Here is a 17,726-nt window from a genome sequence, read left to right as displayed (position 1 = left end):
GGGCTATAGCCCATGGTCAAAAATGATGAAAAACGAGGATACTCTTCTTTTTTTTCAAAAATTCAAAAAACGATGGGCTATAACCCATGTTGTTTTTGTTTTTTTTTCAAATCCTCAAAAATGATGAAAAACGGCATGCTATAGTATGCCGTACGGTAGGGGCTATAGCCCATGGTCAAAAATGATGAAAAACGAGGATACATTTTTTTTTCAAAAATTCAAAAAACGATGGGCTATAACCCATGTTTTTTTGTTTTTTTTCATTTTTTTCAAATCCTCAAAAATGATGAAAAACAGCATGCTATAGTATGCCGTACGGTAGGGGCTATAGCCCATGGTCAAAAATGATGAAAAACGAGGATACATTTTTTTTCAAAAATTCAAAAAACGATGGGCTATAACCCATGTTTTTTTTTTTTTCATTTTTTTCAAATCCTCAAAAATGATGAAAAACGGCATGCTATAGTATGCCGTACAGTAGGGGCTATAGCCCATGGTCAAAAATGATGAAAAACGAGGATACATTTTTTTTTCAAAAATTCAAAAAACGATGGCCTATAACCCATGTTTGTTTTTTTTTTTTTTTTTTTTCAAATCCTCAAAAATGATGAAAAACGGCATGCTATAGTATGCCGTACGGTAGGGGCTATAGCCCATGGTCAAAAATGATGAAAAACGAGGATAGATTTTTTTTTCAAAATTTCAAAAAACGATGGGCTATATATAACCCATGTTTTTTTTTTTTTTTCTTTTTTTTCAAATCCTCAAAAATGATGAAAAACGGCATGCTATAGTATGCCGTACGGTAGGGGCTATAGCCCATGGTCAAAAATGATGAAAAACGAGGATACATTTTTTTTTCAAAAATTCAAAAAACGATGGGCTATAACCCATGTTTTTTTTTTTTGTTTTTTTTTTCAAATCCTCAAAAATGATGAAAAACGGCATGCTATAGTATGCCGTACAGTAGGGGCTATAGCCTATGGTCAAAAATGATGAAAAACGAGGATACATTTTTTTTTTCAAAAATTCAAAAAACGATGGGCTATAACCCATGTTTTTTTTTTTTTTTTTTTTTTTTTCAAATCCTCAAAAATGATGAAAAACGGCATGCTATAGTATGCCGTACGGTAGGGGCTATAGCCCATGGTCAAAAATGATGAAAAACGAGGATACATTTTTTTTTCAAAAATTCAAAAAACGATGGGCTATAACCCATGTTTTTTTTTTTTTTCATTTTTTTCAAATCCTCAAAAATGATGAAAAACGGCATGCTATAGTATGCCGTACGGTAGGGGCTATAGCCCATGGTCAAAAATGATGAAAAACGAGGATACATTTTTTTTTCAAAAATTCAAAAAACGATGGGCTATAACCCATGTTTTTTTTTTTTTTTTTTTTTTTCAAATCCTCAAAAATGATGAAAAACGGCATGCTATAGTATGCCGTACAGTAGGGGCTATAGCCCATGGTCAAAAATGATGAAAAACGATGGGCTATAACCCATGTTTTTTTTTTTTTTTTCATCCTCAAAAATGATGAAAAACGGCGTGCTATAGTATGCCGTACGGTAGGGGCTATAGCCCATGGTCAAAAATGATGAAAAACGAGGATTAAAAAAAAAATCAAAAAACGATGGGCTATAACCCATGTTTTTTTTTTTGTTCATTTTTTTCAAATCCTCAAAAATGATGAAAAACGGCGTGCTATAGTATGCCATACGGTATGGGCTATAACCTATGTTCAAAAATGATGAAAAACAAGGTTAAAAAAAATCAAAAATTAAAAAAACGATGGGCTATAACCCATGTTTTTTTTTTTTTTTTTCAAATCCTCAAACATGATGAAAAACGGCGTGCTATAGTATGCCGTACGGTAGGGGCTATAGCCCATGTTCAAAAATGATGAAAAACGAGGTTAATTATTATTATTTTTTAAAAACGATGGGCTATAACCCATGTTTTTTGATTTTTGATTTTTTTTCAAATCCTCAAAAATGATGTAAAACGGCGTGCACATTTGTCCACCGTAAGATGAACCTAAGTAGGCTAGAATGGGGTTTCTAGGTGTAAGTATGTAGGACTAGTAGGGTCATATGTCAATGTTTCTCATCCTCCGCAACACGCATTCTCATACACCGCTGCACGTCAAAAATTACTTTCACCTAGTAACTCCATTCACACTTTTTATTATTCAGCTTACTGTGGAGATACCCATACCCATACTTCACGTGGCACTGTCTAAAACTCACAGTCATACAGCCTTTTCTGATGCAAAGTTCCCTCAGCACACACAAAGTTTTCCTCAGCACACACAAACTTCCCTCAGCACACACAAAACTTCCCTCAGCACACACAAAGTTTCTCTCAGCACACACAAACTTCCCTCAGCACACACAAAGCTTCCCTCAGCACACACAAAGCCCATCGTTTTTTTCATTTTTTTCAAATCCTCAAAAATGTCAAGATCATTTATACTGGTCAAGGTTATTTACTAGTCTCATTAAGGTCATTTATACTGCTCAAGGTCATTGATATTGGTCAAGGTCATTGAGTGGCGTGCTATAGTGCGCGATATTTCATCATTGTTGAGGATTTGAAAAAAGGTGAAAATCAAGGAAAAGCAAAAGGCTATAGTCCATGGTCACAGACCGCATACTGGTCAAGGTCATTTATACTGTCAACGTTATTTATACTGGTGAAGGTCATTTATACTGGTCAAGGTCATTTATACTTGTCAAGGTAATTTATACTGGTCAAGGATTTGAAAAAAGGTGAAAATCAAGGAAAAGCAAAAGGCTATATATAGTCCATGGTGTCGGAGGGCATACTATAGTATGTCATTTTTTGCGATTTCTGAGGATTTGAAAAAAGGGGAAAATCGGGGAAAAGCGAAAGGCTATAGTCCATGGTGTCGGAGGGTATACTATAGTATGTCATTTTTCACGATTTCTGAGGATTTGAAAAAAAGGGGAAAATCGGGAAAAGCAAAAGGCTATATATGGTCCATGGTCTCGGAGTGAACATAAATCTTGAGTAATAAATAGACTTGGTAACCAAAATGTAGTACAAACACAGTACACCTGGGGGTTATCATCTATGAAAAGGCAACACAATGAGCAGAAGAGTAAAATAAACGATACAACAAATTGAGCAGAGCACTGCAGGGACTTGAACCCCGTTCTGGTAAACCAGGAGTACCACACCAGTGCCTTAGTTTGTTTTGTTGTAATTTACAGGTCAATTATTTTCAACTTTTTCCTCAAATCCTGCAAAATCATGAAAAACGGCATGCGGTCTGAAAACCTCCAAAATCATTAGCTTGTGAGCTTGTAGAGATTTGATTTGTTTTGCTAACCCTCAGAATAGTGATTCTAGGGTTGATGTCGTTAATGTAATAAATAAATAAATGAAAATGGATGGATGGATGTATTTATTTATTACATTAACGATATGAACGAATGAATAAATACTACATGAAAAAAAGATTTGGAACACCTCAGTAGTAACGCTGAGGAAACTCCACACTAGGGGTCAGAGAACCATGTGATCAGAACCATCACTGGCTCCTGGTTAAATACAGAACCATGTGATCAGAACCATCACTGGCTCCTGGTTAAATACAGAACCATGTGATCAGAACCATCACTGGCTCCTGGTTAAATACAGAACCATGTGATCAGAACCATCACTGGCTCCTGGTTAAATACAGAACCATGTGATCAGAACAATCACTGGCTCCTGGTTAAATACAGAACCATGTGATCAGAACCATCACTGGCTCCTGGTTAAATACAGACCCATGTGATCAGAACCATCACTGGCTCCTGGTTAAATACAGTTAAAAATCCTCCTCCTCACCTACAAAGCTCTCAATAGCAGGCATCACAATATCTCAAAGAACGCATCGATCCCTACAATCCTGAACCGAGTGCGTTCACAGAATGCAACAATGCTTACTATCCCAGAAATATCAAAAGTTACAATAGGAGGCAGGGCGTTTAAGTCCCAGGCACCTCCGCTGTGGAACCTTCTCCCGGCTTCGGTCCGTGGGGCTGACACGCTATGCACATTTACGACCATTAAAAACCTCTCTACGACAAAGGCTATAGCTAGTCATCAGTACTCGGTCACCCGACAAAGAAAAAACTGAGTAAGGGGACCCCTCCACCCAACCCCTCACCTTTGTTGTGTTTGTCTCCCAGTAGTGCTTGTAATTAACACTGTCGAGGCCCCAGTAAGGCTGTAATTAACCCATATACTGCCACCTGCTGGACACACAGCCAACCTCAGACTGCCGAGGCCATTTCAATGCTGCACATGCTGGACCCACATCCTGTTTTGGCCGTCCATCTTTAATGCTACATAAATAGTGTTTGCTAGCAAGCTAAAATGAAGCCATCCTTGCTCTAGAAATCGCCAATGTTTCCATCTAAACCACCGGATAAATCAGCAAAGACCTCCGAACATTGCACATTTTATGACCCCGTGACCCCACACTACCAAAGTGAGGTGACTGTAGGTCGTGACCCCACACTACCACAGCGAGGTGACTGTAGGTCGTGACCCCACACTACCACAGCGAGGTGGTGACTGTAGGTCGTGACCCCACACTACCACAGCGAGGTGACTGTAGGTCGTGACCCCACACTACCACAGCGAGGTGGTGACTGTAGGTCGTGACCCCACACTACCACAGCGAGGTGGTGACTGTAGGTCGTGACCCCACACTACCACAGCGAGGTGGTGACTGTAGGTCGTGACCCCACAATACCACAGCGAGGTGACTGTAGGTTGTGACCCCACACTACCACAGCGAGGTGGTGACTGTAGGTCGTGACCCCACACTACCACAGCGAGGTGGTGACTGTAGGTCGTGACCCCACACTACCACAGTGAGGTGACTGTAGGTCGTGACCCCACACTACCACAGCGAGGTGACTGTAGGTTGTGACCCCACACTACCACAGCGAGGTGGTGACTGTAGGTCGTGACCCCACACTACCACAGCGAGGTGACTGTAGGTCGTGACCCCACACTACCACAGCGAGGTGGTGACTGTAGGTCGTGACCCCACACTACCACAGCGAGGTGGTGACTGTAGGTCGTGACCCCACACTACCACAGCGAGGTGGTGACTGTAGGTCGTGACCCCACACTACCACAGCGAGGTGGTGACTGTAGGTCGTGACCCCACACTACCACAGCGAGGTGACTGTAGGTCGTGACCCCACACTACCACAGCGAGGTGGTGACTGTAGGTCGTGACCCCACACTACCACAGCGAGGTGACTGTAGGTCGTGACCCCACACTACCACAGCGAGGTGGTGACTGTAGGTCGTGACCCCACACTACCACAGCGAGGTGGTGACTGTAGGTCGTGACCCCACACTACCACAGCGAGGTGGTGACTGTAGGTCGTGACCCCACACTACCACAGCGAGGTGACTGTAGGTCGTGACCCCACACTACCACAGCGAGGTGACTGTAGGTCGTGACCCCACACTACCACAGCGAGGTGGTGACTGTAGGTCGTGACCCCACACTACCACAGCGAGGTGACTGTAGGTCGTGACCCCACACTACCACAGCGAGGTGACTGTAGGTCGTGACCCCACACTACCACAGCGAGGTGGTGACTGTAGGTCGTGACCCCACACTACCACAGCGAGGTGGTGACTGTAGGTCGTGACCCCACACTACCACAGCGAGGTGGTGACTGTAGGTTGTGACCCCACACTACCACAGCGAGGTGGTGACTGTAGGTCGTGACCCCACACTACCACAGCGAGGTGACTGTAGGTCGTGACCCCACACTACCACAGCGAGGTGGTGACTGTAGGTCGTGACCCCACACTACCACAGCGAGGTGGTGACTGTAGGTTGTGACCCCACACTACCACAGCGAGGTGGTGACTGTAGGTCGTGACCCCACACTACCACAGCGAGGTGGTGACTGTAGGTCGTGACCCCACACTACCACAGCGAGGTGGTGACTGTAGGTTGTGACCCCACACTACCACAGCGAGGTGGTGACTGTAGGTCGTGACCCCACACTACCACAGCGAGGTGGTGACTGTAGGTCGTGACCCCACACTACCACAGCGAGGTGACTGTAGGTTGTGACCCCACACTACCACAGCGAGGTGACTGTAGGTCGTGACCCCACACTACCACAGCGAGGTGACTGTAGGTCGTGACCCCACACTACCACAGCGAGGTGGTGACTGTAGGTTGTGACCCCACACTACCACAGCGAGGTGGTGACTGTAGGTCGTGACCCCACACTACCACAGCGAGGTGGTGACTGTAGGTCGTGACCCCACACTACCACAGTGAGGTGACTGTAGGTCGTGACCCCACACTACCACAGCGAGGTGACTGTAGGTTGTGACCCCACACTACCACAGCGAGGTGGTGACTGTAGGTCGTGACCCCACACTACCACAGCGAGGTGGTGACTGTAGGTCGTGACCCCACACTACCACAGCGAGGTGGTGACTGTAGGTCGTGACCCCACACTACCACAGTGAGGTGACTGTAGGTCGTGACCCCACACTACCACAGCGAGGTGGTGACTGTAGGTCGTGACCCCACACTACCACAGCGAGGTGGTGACTGTAGGTCGTGACCCCACACTACCACAGCGAGGTGGTGACTGTAGGTCGTGACCCCACACTACCACAGCGAGGTGACTGTAGGTCGTGACCCCACACTACCACAGCGAGGTGGTGACTGTAGGTCGTGACCCCACACTACCACAGCGAGGTGACTGTAGGTCGTGACCCCACACTACCACAGCGAGGTGGTGACTGTAGGTCGTGACCCCACACTACCACAGCGAGGTGGTGACTGTAGGTCGTGACCCCACACTACCACAGCGAGGTGACTGTAGGTTGTGACCCCACACTACCACAGCGAGGTGGTGACTGTAGGTCGTGACCCCACACTACCACAGCGAGGTGACTGTAGGTCGTGACCCCACACTACCACAGCGAGGTGACTGTAGGTCGTGACCCCACACTACCACAGCGAGGTGGTGACTGTAGGTCGTGACCCCACACTACCACAGCGAGGTGGCACGACACTAAAATACAATCATAGCCCCTTAGAGAGTACTTTATGTCGACTTAGAGCATGTTACGTAGACCGCACTAGAATAGCATTTTATGTATAGTCCTAGCACTTTATAGTATAGCATAGTTTATATGTATAGTTTCATTATATAAATATTCCACCGTTACGTTCTTAGCTTACGCATGTTTCATGACAACTACTTTGTGATGCATTGCCATGCTTTGATATTGCTTAATGTAAACATGCTCTGGATTAAGAGATTCTGCTAAACGCCTAAATTTTATCATTCACCAGCATACTACTAGTAAATAAAATAGATCTACAAAAGGTAATTTTTGGGGCATCCAATGGTTGATATAATCCTCATAATGACCACATGCATGTTCTAACAGTGTGAACAACAGATTCTTCATAGGTTAAGTTATGACCCCCACCTCACCCCTGCCCACTTGGGCAGGCTTAGGGTCGACGACAGAGTACAGCATCTTGCAATGGGTCTGGTACACAAGATTCGACACACCAAGATACCCATGTACCTGTCTAAATACTTCACTAAGATACCCATGTACCTGTCTAAATACTTCACTAAGATACCCATGTACCCGTCTAAATACTTCACTAAGATACCCATGTACCTGTCTAAATACTTCCTTAATGTAAACGAAGTCCAAACCCGCAACACCAGAGGGAGTGCAACAAACCATGTACAACCCAGATTGGGCACAAACAAGGGACCAAATTATTTTCGCTCCCATGCCACCAAAATGTGGAACGCCCTACCAACAGTCATTAAGACATGTGAATCCCTTGACTCCTTCAAAACCGCTCTCAAAGGGCACCTACAATTCGAAAAAGTTTGTAAATGCCAAAACACAATGATTAGAGCGCAGCAGGGAATCGAACCCCATTCCAGTAAACCAGAAGCGCCATGCCTGTGCCTTGTTTTGTGTTTTTTTTTAATTCATTACCATGACTGTTGTTGAAAACTGGAAGACTCACTCCACAAATACCTTAAGGAAAACTCCTAGACGTCAACTAAGAAAATATATTAATGTTATTTGTTCATGCTCATAAAGTGCTGCAAAGTGCCAAAAGTGAAAAGTGCAGCAGAAAACGTTTGGGTCATAGGCCCATCGTCAGTGCCTCGCCTACTGACCGGCGTGAATGATGAAGTTTTAACTGCAAATAGAAGCATAAATCACATCAATACACATCACATACCGGGCCTGTGTTCATATGGTATGTGTAAAGACTCAATGAAGCTTCACTCGCACATTATAAAAAGACATACATCACATCAATCCACATCACATACCTAACCCTACCCTAACCATGTTCATTATGTGATGTGGGGATGACGTGACGAAGCTTTACACAAATTAGATCTGATGATATAGCACTGACAATGGTCTTATGACCTAGAGATGTTTGCTGCTGCACTGTTGACTTTGAGCACTTCGAGCGCTTTATGAACATGAACAATAAAATAAATAGATTCTTAGTCTCTGCCCAAGTAGTCGTCATTAGGTTTTCGTGGCACGAGTATTTTTTCCAGCCAGTTGTCCCATGTTTCCTACAAATCAATTTTAAAATAACATTCACAGAAATAAGTGAATGAGAAAGAGAAAGAATTCATGCCATTTGTGGACGATTGACATGAATTATACAAGGTGCAAATTATGCAATGGCAGCAGCATTCTTATTTGCTTAATGTTCTTTGTGCCCCTGTATTTGTATACAGGGGCACAGGTATACAATACAGCAACACTATGAACATTAGTACACAACACACAACACTATGGATGACATCAGAACACAACAGCAATAAACAAATTTCATATGGCGTGAATGATGCGCCGACATCATTTCCCGTTCTGTACCTCACCTAAATAAAATGAGGCAGACCGACGCGAATGGCGAGCTATCCGCAATTGCTGTGAAATAATCACCAAAATAAAATCACATAAATGCACATCACATACCGGCCTGTGTTCATATGTGATGTGAACAGATGGGATGACGAAATGTAAAACGATACAGTTCCAATCAATTAAGAAACTGTACTCGAGACGCGACCCGAATCACGCACCACATACACTAGTGAAGAACTAGTGATAGAAAGGCAAGAAGAAAGAAATTACTTATAAAATGCGAATAAAATAAAAACTCAGACCACAAAAACAAATAACTTTATTAAAGCAAAGAATAGTGAAGAGAAAAGATGAAGGTCGGGTAGAAACCTTGTATGACCAAAATAGTTACTTTTTTGGACAAAAAGAAAAAGGACCTGTGATCCAATTATATTTATTATTAATTAATATTAAACAAAATATTCAATAATGGATTATCTTTACATCGTGAGATTGTAGATCGGCCATTTTTGCTACTTTAGTGTTTGACACTGTAGCATGACCAAGTAAGGAAGTTAATTTACAAAAGGGTGAACTATGGAGATACAAGGTTTCTGCCCGACAGCCAAAGATAATAAACTACGATCACTTACCTTCAATATCAGCACTAAACAAAACACACACTAACCAAGGAACAAAATGACACATCGGCCATCATTTTGTTCCTGTTAGTTTGCACAGATCTACAGCATAGAAGGCTGTAAACAGTAAGGGTGTAACGATACATTGTAACAGCGATACGAATCACGATACAGTAACTATTTAAAATAGATTTTTTTAAATCAAGTAATACCACACAAAAATGTAGTATTGATACAATAGATTAATTTCATAGCAAAACAATTCGATACCGATCATTTCCATTGCAAAACAATATATAGTCAATGTTTTGCGGTTTTCATTTAGATATGCTTAGATTCTTGAAATTAAAGTTTTCAATGCAGTTACTATATCGTTACACCCCTAGTAAACAGTGTTGAGCAGGCTACATGCTACCATAATGATAAAGACATAAATCACATACCTCCACATCACACAAAGTCCACTAGTGAAGAACTAGGGCAATAGATATAGGCAAGAAGAAAGAAATTACTTATAGAAAAAAAATAAAGCAAAATGCGATAAAAAACTCTGACAACTAAAATAGATAACTTTATTATAAGCAAAGAAAAGATGAAAGTGAAGTGTATGTATAATGTGTGTATAATGCCTAGGGTCCTAGGCATTATACACACACACAAATGGTGTGAAACGATACATGGAGCGAATGACAACATAATAGGTATGGTAGCATGTAGCCCACTTACACAAGAAGTAGGAATCAAAAGGTTAAATACTAACCTTCACTGCTAACAGCAAGCAGCAGCAGCAGAGGAAGACATCGGTATTAAAGGTACAAACTGTCAGCTTGACGTTCTGAAATGAACACATAAACATAAACACATTTAGTTGTCGGCCTACAGGATGACATTTTGGAAGTCATAACAGTCACTGACAGGGCTGTGTCACCATTATTTTACTGTATTAATAACAGTCACTGACAGGGCTGTGTCACCATTATTTTACTGTATTAAAAGTGTCAAATTGTGATTAACGAAGGGCCACTACACCCCTTTGGCAACCAGAGCTTATTTTAATGTTTAGGACACTAGACACTTTCCTGGGGTTTGTATATGTGCATTAAGTTTCTTTGTCATGCCATGTTCATGACCAAAAACATGCCATAAAAATGTGGTCTCACTTCCTTCCTGGACTACAAATTCACACTCCATGCAGCCTCCACAAGGACGGAAAGTGCACTAAAGCATTGTAGGAATTCAGCAATCCAGTCAAACACACTGGCCATAGCTCGCATATTTCAAATTGTGCTATGGTTATCTACTAAAAATACTATTCACTGCTGGAAGAAATTGCAGTCAATGTCCCTTTAAAAATAAATAAAAAAAAGGGACAATTTTCATTTAATTGTGACACGAAATGGACCTGTAACTTTGTTCCAATTGTACACAGAGTTACAGATCTGTGGTTCAATTTGTATACTCTGAATTATAAGCCTTTAAAGGCAAGGTATTCTCAAACATTAAAAACAGAGATGGAAATAGCAGATCTACCTGCTCAAGTTTTTAGCTTGTACATCGGCTAATTTGACTATATTCAGACCTCGGCAATCTTTCCAGCAAGGTGCCAAGTAGGTGCAACTTCCCATTGACAGCCCAGTCATCCAAACAGAAAAGGTCCTATCCAATTGCATTAAACAATGTCAAACTCAACATTGCAGCTGTACAAAAAGCTTGAATTATCCTCCATCTGCAAAGTGTTTGTTTCATACAAATCCACCGTAGACATGTTATGAGCTACTTCCATATGATTATTTTCTAAGTATCAGAAGTTTGGAAGCACTCGTTATCAGTAAAGCAACCTCCTGCTGCCTCCTGCATGATGTGCACAGTCAAAACAGGTGGTAAGCATGGGCTGTTGAGTGATATTCAACGAGCGCTTCCAAACTCTAACACATAAAAACATTCAATCACATTTCTTGACAGGAAGTAGCTCAAAACATGTCTACAGTGGATTTTTATGAAACAAACACTTTGCAGAGAGAAAGGATAATTCAAGCTTTCCCTACAGCTGCAATGCTGGCGAGTTTGATGTTGTTTAATACAATCAGATAGGACTTTTCTGTTTGGATGAATGGGCTGTCTGTCAATGGGAAGTTGCACCTATAGGTAGCACCTTGCTGGGAAGATGGCCGCGGTCTGAACAAGGTCAATTGGGACACTTCACCCCTTTTGCAACCAGCTCTTATTTTGATGCTGTTGGGGAGACAAGAAGCACTTTCCTGGGGTTTATGTGGGTAATATGTCTTTATATATTTTAGTATAGCTAAGTGTCACACACACACACACACACACACACACACACACACACTCTATGGGAATTGTAGTCTGGGAAGGAAGAGCCCAGTGTCCATGACATCATGGGCACAATACCCACATAAAACCCCCAGGAAACATCATTCAAATCTGGTTGCAAAAGGGGTGAAGTGTCCCTTTAATTTATTTTTGGAAAATCATATAATAATTCAGTTAATTTCTGAATGCGTTTGTCTGTCAGAAACACCGCCGTATCTCCTCACCAATCGCTCCCACTTGTCACACAGGCATTGACCATAATAATATGGAGGTCTTAACGAAGCCCTTTTCCCAATTTAACAAATTATAAATTAATTGATTTATTAGTGAATTAAAAATGCGAAAACGCACCCAGAGCGCAGTACCCCCTGCGGCAATATCTCACAACGGGTAAGGGTTGTTGTATATAATTAGTCATATCTGCCTCATGCAAAAATAAATATGAAGCCTAAAAGCCATGCATGTATTCATATGTTCAACGTCAAACACAATCTGTTTGTGTATGACAATGAAATAGTAAACTTAACATGTTGTAATGGTGACACAGCCCTAGTTTCTACTACAGCCACATGTAATCCAGGTACGTACCGTGGGGGGCATTCCGTCGCTCGGTTGAAGATAGCCGGTATTAATAGAGCCGCGTAGGTTGTATGGCACAATACGTCCCGAGCACCGTACGCCTCGTAATCTCAGGGAGCGTTCGTTGACACCGTTATACGTTTCAGCTCAGCCGAGTAGACACTCCATTACCAATACCAGCCATCTCCTGATGACTGCATCCAAGGTCACATGATTAACCTGCAAGACAGACATAAATCCAACATTACTCTTTATCCAGATTTTAATACAGTGTCAAATTCATACAATATTGAAAGGGATATTTCACTTTCAAAAACACTTTGTCATTTTATTGTCTACTCAGGCTTATGTGAACACAGCAGACTGTTTAAGTAGGCCTGTAGAGTTGGCTCCAAGAAGCAACAGTCCAAGAATGTAGATCTCTTTTTTTGGTATTTATTTACCTCCAAAACGAACACATAGCCCATATAGGATTGCTGCGACACTTTTTAGTTTCTCTGCCATCTTAAGTACAATAAGGGTTTGTTGTGCGATAACAGCTGAAATTACATGTTTGTGCATTAGTGCTGCTGGGGTTGTGCAATAACAAGAAGTCATGTGTGTTTTTGTTTTAGCTTGTACAGTAGGCTATGTTGTTTTGTTATATGATGCACTGATTGGTTGGCACTTTTAATTTCGTTGTACACGTTGCAATGACAAATAAAGATCTATCTATCTATCTATCACAGTCAAGGTTTGAGGCAAAACATAATACAATCAGAGAAAAAAAGGTTGGGTATTTGTTTGATGAATCTATCATGGTAAAAAATTGATTTTGAAGTTACAATGGGTTTGTATAGGAAGGGGCGGAGCAGCTAAACTTTATATCAAATAGCCAATTACTGAATCAAGCAACTTCAAAACTGTCTGGGGTGTTCACATAAGCCCGAGTAGATAATGAGTGTTTTTTTAAAGTGAAATACAGATGTTAAAGAAAAGGGAGAAGATCTTAAAAAATATATTATATTAATTATACAACTTGAGTAAAAGTAAAGAGGTATTGGCATCAAAATGATTATGCAGAATGTCCCATTTGAAAGGTTTCACAAAATAATTTGAAAATAGATCTACAAGGTCACAATGTGTAGCATTGTATTGTGCACGATTATCAGCCATGTTCAAATGTATGGCTGTAGTGGTAAAATACAAAAATGTAGGATAGTAGGTTTTGAAATAATCCAAATCTACAAAAGTATACAGCTAGTAGTTCCAAGTTTCCAAATAATGGAGTATATTTCCCACACTATACGTCAGTAATAAAATGTAATCATTTACTTTCCACCGCTGTCTGTTTGGAACACTTTGTTTGTTTGTTTCCTTCCTTCTCAATAACAAACATTCAACACATTGTTGTCCATTTTCTGCCACAATAAACAATAAACAGTACTATAAAAACACTAATGTTTAAACTATAGCAGTGTTTAAAGGTGGATAAAACCGTGTGTTTTATCAAACAAACAAACATACCTTGCTGCAGCTCAGCCCCAATCATGCGATTCATGCTCTGTAAGCATTTCCGTGTCCATATTTAAACCTTCTACGTCACATGAAAGTCCGTCCGTCATTGGTCAGAGTTTGGGAATGACTGTCGTATTGAACTTCTCTGCCTCTATACTCTCACAACAGGACTGCACTGCCCTCTGCTGGCCACTGGTAGCATTAACTACTTGAAGTGATTTCACGTTACATAAATAGCTCTAGGCATTGCTTATTGTCATAGAGCAGTGGATTTCAACCAGCTAGGGGTCCTTGAGGGGGTTCCAGGTGGTCCCCATGTGGTCCGGGGACCCCCAGTGGTCCTTGAGGGGGTTCCAGGTGGTCCCCATGCAGCTAAATGATGGAGAGTTGGTAACCAAATGGAGCCTTATAGATTTTTAACTATTGAGAGCGTAGGCCTACAACGAAACCATGTTACGCTCTCAAGAGTCACATTACTGTTAAACATCTAATCTGCATTACTTCATTTTTCAGTCTACACAATTAGAGAATGTAGAAGGATTGTTATTTTGATAAACATGGAATCTTATCCAACACAATATTCTTTAGTTTTGGGTCTGAGAGGCTAAATGTTATCAAATGGTGGTCCGTGGCTCAAAAGCCAAATAAATGATTGATTGAAATATGTATTAACAGTTTGCAGAATTACAGTACATTTCAAGCGCAACTCAATACAAAGACTGTTAACTGTGAGTGGACGACACCATAAAGCATTACACTTGTTTACAAGACGGTCCACCTTGTTAAATTCATCAAAACATTTAGAGACGTACAAATAGACACACACAGTAAAACAAAAAGAGGACAACAAAACAAAAAACAGGAATTCATCATAAAGGAGGTAAACAGGGAAAATAATAGGTGCCCTTTAAGAGCGGTTTTGAAGGAGTCAAGGGATTCACATGTCTTAATGACTGTTGGTAGGGCGTTCCACATTTTGGTCGGATAGGAGCGAAAATAATTTAGTCCCTTGTTTGTGCCGAATCTGGGTTGTAGGCCTAGAAGCCCTAGATGGTTCGTTGCACTTCCTCTGGTGTTGTGGGTGTGGACTTCGTTAACATTAAGGAAGTAATTTATAAGGTACATGGGTATCTTGGTGGTGTATCGAATCTTGTGGACCAGACCCATTTCAGCCTGTCAAAGTGGGCAGGGGTGAGGTGGGTTCGGGGGGTGAGGCCAAGTAGGAGTTTGTTTTGGGAGGTCTGGAGCCTCATTTTAAGGGCCTTTGAGGTACTGGTACCAAGAGGTGCATGCATAGTCAAAGAAACCTTGTACGAGGGCTCCTGTTAAGGTCTTCAAGGTGTTTTTGTTGACCAGTGAGGAGATCCTGTGAAGGAATCTTGTTCGTTGGTTGACTTTTTTGATTATGTTGGTGGCCATTTTATCACCGGAAAGATTAGCCTCCAGGATGGAACCTAGGTAGGTAATTTAATCTTTTTGTGTGATAATATTGTCACCCACTCTAACCAAGAAGCCATCTGCCTTGCCGAGATTACTATTTGATAAAAAGAGAATGGATTCAGTTTTTCCCCAGGTGTAAAGATAGTTTGTTATCAGCGAGCCAGGTGCAGATTCAACCGAGTTCAGAGCTGAGGGCCTCTTCAACCTGCAGTTTGTTCCTGTCCGAGACCAGCAGTGCTCAGTCTTCTGCGAACAGGAACAAGTTGCAGTCACAACCTGATGTCATGTCGTTTACATATAATTAGGAACAGGAACAAATAGTGTGCTTTGAAATGAAACGGGTTGAAAACCAAGTGTTTGTTCAGACAGTATGTGCGTCTCCATCTCTCTCTGGGATATTATATACAGTAGGTATGGCAGTTTTATCCTATTCATGCATGGATTTGAAATACATGTATTTAACATACTTTTTTACTTTTTGTATTTTAAAATAATTTTCATTTTTTTGTGGTATTTAAAAAAAACAGAAAATACTTATTATTTTCTGTATTTTAAAATACATGTATTTTTAATACATACACGCCCATCTCTGCCTGCCTTACAACACCCAACCATTACCTCACTTTTGTGAGCTTGTTTACAACATGGTGGACCCTGTTGTAAACAAGTGTAATGCTTAATTGGGTCGTCCACTCACAGTTAAATGGTAAATGGTGCATTTATATAGCGCCTTTATCCAAGGCGCTTTACAGAGATTGTGCATTACATTCACCCATTCATACACCGATGGCAGCGGAAACCATGCAAGGCACCAACTAGCACATCGGGAGCAATTAGGGGTTCAGTGTCTTGCTCAAGGACACTTCGACAGTAACTCTGGGGGAGCCCGGGTTCGAACTGGCAACCTTACGGTTACCATCCAGGCACTCTACCCCTGAGCCACCGCCGCGTTAACAGTCTTTGTATTGAGTTTGTGCTTGAAATGTACTGTAATTCTGCAAACTGTTAATAAATATTTCAATCAATCAATCAAAAGAAAGCTTGTAGATATTCTTTTTTTTTCTTTTTTTTATATTATATTATTGTATATTATATACAATATATAATTAATTAAATAATTATATATTATTAATCATGTATTAATTATAATACAATAATTGTATATTATTATTATTATTATTATTATTTATTTATATATTGTATTGTTCTTGTTTTTTGAGGAGTGTGACGTAGCAGGCCATAAACCAACCAGTCGTGTCGTCACAGTCACGTGACACGGGACAGACCGGGAAGTAAAGAAGTCAGTTGAGAGGATTATTTTTATTTGGACCCGGAGGAGGAAAGTTCACCCTCTACCGTCCCGTCCCGTCTGGCTTTGTTTACGTTCTAACAACAACAACATCATCATGTCACGGTGGCTCATCCTCGTCATCTTCATCATCATCATCATCATCATCATCATCATAATGTCGCACAGACCTCCGCACCGCAGCAGGTATACTGTACTCTACTGTACTCTGTACTGTATTCTGCATGTAAACACACAGCTGTCAGTGTGGAGGACATCTCGCGTCGTTTCCGCGTCGTAGGCCAGTGGTTCCCAAAGTGGGGTCCGGAGACCCCCAGGGGTCCTTAAGGGAGTTCCAGGGGGTCCCCAGCTAAATGATATAGTTTGGAACCAAATGGACCCTTATGGGTCTGTAACTCTGAGAGTGTACAGATGGAACCAAATGGACCCTTATGGGTCTGTAACTCAGATAGTGTAGGCTACAAATGGAACCAAATGGACCCTTATGGGTCTGCAACTCAGATAGTGTAGGCTACAAATGGAACCAAATGGACCCTTATGGGTCTGTAACTCAGATAGTGTAGGCTACAAATGGAACCAAATGGACCCTTATGGGTCTGTAACTCAGATAGTGTACAAATGGAACCAAATGGACCCTTATGGGTCTGTAACTCAGATAGTGTACAAATGGAACCAAATGGACCCTAAGGGGGGAACCCTGTGTACTCTCTGCTGCCCAAACTGTCAAACTGGGGGGGGGTCCTTGAAATTAAACTGGTTTTGCTAGAGCTGTAAACATCGTCTCTAATTAGGGGGTCCCTGGCATATATTTTCAAATGGGGGGTCTGTGGGCTAATTAGTGTCAATTTGGGGGGTCCTTGACATGAAAAAGTTTGAGAACCAATGTTGTAACTTCTAGGCTATTATTCCGCGGACCCTCTGTCATAATATTTGAATGAATCGTTAATTCATAATCGATAGATTGATTTGAGTGAATAGAGATATAAATGCCATTGAATGGGG

The sequence above is a fragment of the Protomyctophum parallelum genome, assembly GCF_964188405.1.
Source record: "Protomyctophum parallelum genome assembly, chromosome: 5".
NCBI classification, from domain to species: Eukaryota; Metazoa; Chordata; class Actinopteri; order Myctophiformes; family Myctophidae; genus Protomyctophum; species Protomyctophum parallelum.
Note: the sequence above shows the minus strand (reverse complement) of the source record.